The sequence below is a fragment of the Nipponia nippon genome, unplaced genomic scaffold (assembly GCF_047370975.1).
Source record: "Nipponia nippon isolate SJK-2023a ecotype South Korea unplaced genomic scaffold, ASM4737097v1 scaffold_86, whole genome shotgun sequence".
NCBI classification, from domain to species: Eukaryota; Metazoa; Chordata; class Aves; order Pelecaniformes; family Threskiornithidae; genus Nipponia; species Nipponia nippon.
The window spans coordinates 119356-125878 of record NW_028262409.1 but is presented as its reverse complement, the minus strand read 5'-3'; the positions used below and the strand labels follow the sequence as shown (position 1 = coordinate 125878).

Sequence of the window (6523 nt, the reverse complement as noted above, 5' to 3'; positions counted from 1 at the left end):
AGAGTGCCTGGAACTGGGAGGTTTCTTCAGGTCAGAGCTGAGCAGACAGGAGTGGGTGATGGGGTCTGTGACCCCTGACAGGGAAAACTTGGAGGGAGAAAACAGTTTCCACCAGGGATAGCTCCAGGCTGCAAACACATGGGCAGAGTGTTGTAGGAAACTCCAACCAGCAATGTCATGGGAGGGAGACTTTGGAAAGCTCCCTGTCATCCCCTCCAATGCAGACACCTTCCTCTGAGCAAGACCCCTGCTCTCGTCTCCCACCCAGCACAGCCTCTGCCCTCAAGGCTGTGTGGTCCAGGGCAGGAGGTGCCTCCTCTGCAGCCAGAGCTCTGGCACAGCAGAGGGGCATCTCCCCTGACACGGGGCCGCTTCCCTCTGCAGGGCAAAGGGGCTGAGAGCGACTGCCCTGGGCTTTTGCTAACCGGGAGGTGCTGTGCCCTGCTGGGTGAGGAGAAGGCTTTCCTGAGTGCCCGGCCGCCTGTCCTCTCCTTGCTTCCCTTAGGAGGAGAGTCACAGAGTTCTCCTTTGTTCCTCCACCTGCTTGTGCTGCTCTTCTTCCTGCTCTTGGGCTCCCTGGCAGTAACGGTGGTGGTGTGGGGCAAGGGGTGGGGGTGCTGCATTTGCACATTTGCTGCACCTCATCTCCCACCTTCCTCTGTGGAAGAAAGCGTCCTTCGGAGCTTTCACCCTGCGCTCTAGTGCAGCACAGGGAACTCCTCCCCAGGAACCCTCCCTCCAAACACCCTGGGCTGTTGCTGCCTCCATGGGTCATTGCTGTAAAGCAGGGCTGACCCTCAAGGAGCACCTGGGGAGAGGGCACGGCTCTGCACAGCACACTCAGCCAGCACAAACCAGAGATGAAGCCTCGGAGCTGCATTACGGTCCCCCAGGAAAGAAAAGCTCCCTTAGGTATTTCACAATGAAGGAATCAAATTTTGCTCAGAGAAGCTTCTCTAAATTTTTCTGGTTTATCTCCTTTGGCAGTTTCCATGCCCAGAAGCAGCAGATGTCCAATGGCAGCTCCATGAACGAGTTCCTTCTCCTGGCATTCGCAGACACACGGGAGCTGCAGCTCTTGCACTTCTGGATCTTCCTGGCCATCTACCTGGCTGCCCTCCTGGGCAACACCCTCATCATCACCACCATAGCCTGTGACCACCGCCTCCACACCCCCATGTACTTCTTCCTCCTCAACCTTTCTGTTCTTGACCTGGGCTGCATCTCCATCACTGTCCCCAAAGCCATGGCCAATTCCCTGTGGGACACCAGGGCCATCTCCTACGCAGGATGTGCTGCTCAGGTCTTCTTTGTATTCTTCTTGTTTGGTGCAGAGTATTCTCGTCTCACCATCATGGCCTATGACCGTTTTGCTGCCATCTGCAAACCCCTGCACTACTGGACCCTCCTGGGCAGCAGAGCTTGTGTCCACATGGCAGCAGCTGCCTAGGGCACTGGGTTCCTCTATGCCCTCCTGCAGACGGCCAATATATTTTCACTCCCCCTCTGCCACGGCAATGCTGTGGACCAGTTCTTCTGTGAAATCCCCCACATCCTCAAGCTTTCTTGCTCCAATGACTACCTAAGGGAAGCTGGGCTTCTTGTGGTTAGTGTCTTAGTAGCATTCATCTCTTTTGTTTTCATTGTGCTGTCCTATGTGCAGATCTTGAGGGCCGTGCTGAGGATCCCCTCTGAGCAGGGACGCCACAAAGCCTTTTCCACGTACATCCCTCACCTGGCCGTGGTCTCTCTGTTTGTCAGCTCTGCCATGCTTGCCTACCTGAAGCCCCCCTCCATCTCCTTCCCATCCCTGGATCTGGTGGTGGCAGTGCTGTACTCAGTGGTTCCTCTAGCAGTGAACCCCCTCATCTACAGCATGAGGAACACAGACATGAAAGACGCCCTGCGGAAACTGGTTGAACACAGACTACTGCAGCATCAGTAAGGTGGCCATCATCCTCAGGAAAAGCTCGCATGCTCTTTTGATCGTATGTGTCTTGTTTTTCCATTTGTTTATTTTACGTCATATATTACTTCCACTTAAATAATAATATTATTATTTCCCTGCCAGTGTTTTCTGACGTAAAAGACCTCACATAGATATGGAGCCAGGCTCCCTGTCTAGGGAAACACAATAAAGATTCCAGCAGAAAATCTTTTGACTCTGCTCCCATCTTGTACTAGTCATCTGGAGCTGGGGGTGCAGCCCCAGAATACAGGAGAGGTCAAGGAGCCATGAGCCCAGCTGCCACATGGAGAAGCAGGCACTCGTGGACCTCAGGGATGCCCCTCACTGCCTCAGTGGGAAGATCCTTTCTGCCACCTTCATGTTGGGGCTGCTGCTTCCCTGGAGCCATGGCTGTGGACAACAGCAGGACCTGGTATCTTCAGAGCAGCACTGCCAGCTCAGGGGCCTGTGGAGAGCACGGGGTGGGAACCAAGACAAGTGGGCCAGGGGAAAGGAGTGGCCAGGGAAAAGAGCAAGGGAGCATTTCTGTGCCTGCAGGGGGGAATCCATGAGAAAGAGAAACCTCTTTCTGCAGGCATCCACTTGGGGCATGCTGCTCTGTGCCCTGACCAGGACTCTTGTGCTGGCGTGGGGAGGGGGACTGGCAATGATGGCACATGGTCAGTCTGTGGCATCTCCTGGAACAGAGACCAGGATTCCTGCAGTTTCCCTAACCTCCCTTTCCTCATGCCAGGGTGAGCCTCCAGCCCTGGGGCTGATGGGGAGGCTGACCCTTCTCTGCTCCCTTCAGAGGGGCTGGGGCTGTGGGCTGAGGTGGGCACTGCCGTGGGGCCAGCCCAGGCTGGGCTGCTCTGTGGGGCTGGGCTGGGGAGAGGGCAGGGGAGATGGGAAGAGCCAGGAAAGGTCTGGTCTGGTCTGCAAAGTGCCCAGGACAGGACAACACCCATGTTAGCTGAGCTGTGTGACCAGTTCGTGGAGAACTGTCTTCCATGGGAGGCACCCCACGCTGGAGCAAGAAAAGAGTGTGAGGAGTCCTCTCCCTGAGGATGAAGGAGCAGCAGAGACAACATGTGATGAACTGACCACAACCCCCATTCCCTGTCCCCCTGCACCGCTCATTGGGGAGGAGGTAGAGAAAATCAGGAGGGAAACTGAGCCCAGGAAGAAGGAAAGGGTGGGGGGAAGGTGTTTCAAGATTGTTCTTATGTCTCATTATCTTACTCTGACTTTTGATTGGCAATAAATGAAATTAATTTCCTCGAGTTGAATCTGTTTTGCCCATGACAGGAATTGATGGTGATCTCCCCGTCCTTATCTCGACCCACGAGCCTTTTGTCATATTTTTCTCCCCCTGTCCAGCTGAGGAGGGGGAGTGATAGAGTGGCTTGGTGGGCACCTGGCATCCAACCAGCATCACCCCACCACAGAAGTAGAACATTTCCTTCCCTTTAAATTTTTTCCTTAATTTCTTCCTTGCTTCTTTTTATTTTTTGACATTTTCTGAATTGTTCTGTCGTAATCAGGCCTATAACATTAAAAACAGTATGGTTGTGTCTCACATGGAGTTCAGTGCCCTAAAACACTCCCTGCCCAGGACTGGCCTTGCCACTGCTCGCCCTTTCACACAGCCGGTCACACTCTGAGGGGCTGAGCTCTCTCAACCGTTCCAGAGAAGAAGGGTGACCCTCTTCAGGGAAACGCTCTGTTTCTGCATGGCCAACATATTTGTGTTACCAGCACTTCTGGAAGGAGTCCCTAAATCAGCAAGACACATTCCCTTCACAGTCCCTCCAGGGAATGTCACTCTATTTTAGGTGCAGAAAGGGACAAGATTGTCCTGACCCAGCACCAAACACCTCAACGCAGATGTCTACCTCTAATCAAGTTGTCTAGGCTTCCCTTTGTAGTAAATGGAGAGACAGAAGATGTCTCAACCGAGATGCCTGGAGGTTTCCTGGTGACCAACTACTGCTCCAGAAGGGAGCCCTGGGTCACATTTCCAAGCACCTTATGGGTACATCTGTAACCCCAGGGCAACTCAGACAGCAACAGCCGCTGCATGTGGGCAAGTGAATGCAGACCTGAACGTAGGTCTTAGTCTTGAGTTGAAACCTACTTAAAACTTATTCTAGGCAACAACTCAAAACAATCTTCATTTGCAGAATGTCAGGTATTTTGGCTGAGTGCTAATACTGTTTTCTTCTTTTTATTTTTGTATTTGGGAGGACCACATGAGCACAGTGCATTACTTCCCCTCTGCCAACATACTTACATGCAGCTGTTCATTAAAATACATTTCCTACCAGTGCTCTCAGTGGAGATAATTTATTCTGAACAACTATTCTATATATAGTGACCTATTTCCCAGCTCTTCTTCAGCCTCTCTGCCCTTTCTCCTTCCTCTACCTAGTTTGCCTTCACAGAGAACTCCAGGTAAAGATTGATTGAGGAATTCAATGTGGGAGATATTTCTGGGCACCATCCAGTCCCCCTCCCTGCCCCCTACTCAATGGAGGGCTCCCCCCAGTTATGTGTCGTCCACAAACACGTCGAGGGTGAACTCTGTCCCATTGTCCAGGCCACCACTAAAGATGTCAGACAGCACTGGCCCCAGCACTTCTCCGGGAGGGACGCCTCCAGAAACTGGCCATCGGCTGGACTTTCTAACAAGGATCCTTATGTTCCCCCCAGCTGCCATGACATTTCAAAGCCAAAGGGCAGCAGCCTTGCAATGACAGCAGCCATTTCCCCCAGCCCCCGTGGGTGCATCCCCTCTGCTCCCAGGCACTTGCCTGTGTCCAGCTGGCACTAGTGCTCCCCAGCTGCAGCTTGCTCTCACGTGGCTGAAGCTTTGCTACCGCAGAGGCTGCTGGAGGACTCAAGGACCAGGGAGACTTGGGGGAAGATCTTACCAGGCAAGGGGTGGGGAAATGAGGCAATGAGATCCTCAGCCTCTTCCATGCCTGTGCAAGGCCATTTTGGACAGCACTGGAGGTCAAAGTAATTGAATCTTGCTTTGATTTATCTGTCCCTGGCTCTGTATTCCCCATGACCTCCTCGTAGGGACTGGCAGGCTGGGATGACGTCCCCCTCAGCCTTCCATTCTCAAGGCTGGACAAGCCCAGCTCCCTCAGCCTCTCCTCACAAGCAAAGTGCTCCAGTCCCTAGCTGTCCTCAGGGACCTTTCCTAAAACCACTCCAGCTTCCCAATATCATTCTTGAATTGAGGATCTGACGTCTGGATGGAATATTCCAGAGAATCCCGTCCCTCCATCTCCTGGCCATGCTCCAGGTCGTACAGCCCAGGATGCTGGTGGCCTCCCTTGCTGCCAGGGCACATGGCCGACTCGTGTCCAGCTCGCTGACCACCAGGACCTTTCCCACAGGGCTGCTGCCAGCCAGGCAGCCCCCAGCCTGTGCCATTGCCAGGGTGAGTCCCCTGCAGGGGCAGAAACTGGCATTTGTCCTTGCGGGATTTCATGACGTTCCTGCCAGTATGTGCTCTCCTCCTTGAACCCCTTCATTGAGCACAGAGGCCTGGGAGACCTTTACACTAAAGACTCAGGCAAAGAAGGCCTTGGGTCCCTCAGCCCCATTCATGTCTCCTGTTTATTAGATCACCATCCTCGTTCAGCAGCAGCCCTGCATTTGCCTTGTTCAGCCTTGGTCTCTAACACAGCAACTGAAGCTCTTCTCTTTGCTCCTGACTTCTCTTGCAGCCACCAACTCCAGGTGGTCATCCCCTGGCAGCTGCTTTGTGGCCCCTGTCAGTGCCCTGTCCTGTGCTGGCCCAGCCCCGCTGCCTCCCATGCAGTCCCACAGCCCCACTCTGCAGGCACAGCATGGCAAAGGGTGTATCTGGTGTGAGGAACAGTTTCTCTTGCATGATCTCCACGACATCCCTTTGTGCCCTGTCCCCCTTCTGTTCCTCCTACTTGACACAGCCTCACCCACATCCTGGAACCTACCCAGCCCTATCCGCATCCCATGTGGGGTTTCGCAGACATCCCTGCTCCCGGGTCTGCCAGGGTCTGGACAAGGAGAGAGGTCGAGCAGGGATGGCCATTCCCCCAGTGCAGGCCCTGAGCCTAGCAGGAGGAGGCAAAAATGGCCATGCAGCCAAACTCACCCATAAACCTGTGGAGAGTGGCCAGTGCTGGAAGTAGCCAAATAGGGAGGCCACCAGTGAAAGCTCCCTCCAGTCCCATTCCCAAACATGTCACCCCATGCTCTCCTCCCCTCAGCCCATGGGGAACACTAGCACAGCAGCACAGACACATGGGGTCAATCCCTTTAGCCTGTTCCTGACCTCAGCTTTGGAAGAAGAGCCCGACCTCCAGACACCGGCACTGGGGAAAACCCCTTTTTATTACAGAGATCTGACACGGGAGGCAAGCTGTACCATCATGCCAGCAAATGAGCAAAGACCTTTTAGTCAGACAGACTAGGTTTATGCCTCTGGAGAAGCGGACAGCATGCAGACATTCCTGGAGAAACAGAATTATCACAGATAACACTCCCAAAGCACAGGAGGTTCCCCAGATACATTGGAAA

The 6523-nt window shown here is 53.8% G+C and overlaps 1 pseudogene; it reads left to right on the top strand.

The window, feature by feature from the left end:
* The first annotated feature begins 1354 nt into the window (after nucleotides 1-1354).
* LOC148050391 (olfactory receptor 14J1-like) lies at nucleotides 1355-2050 on the top strand (annotated as a pseudogene).
* The last annotated feature ends 4473 nt before the right edge of the window (nucleotides 2051-6523 follow it).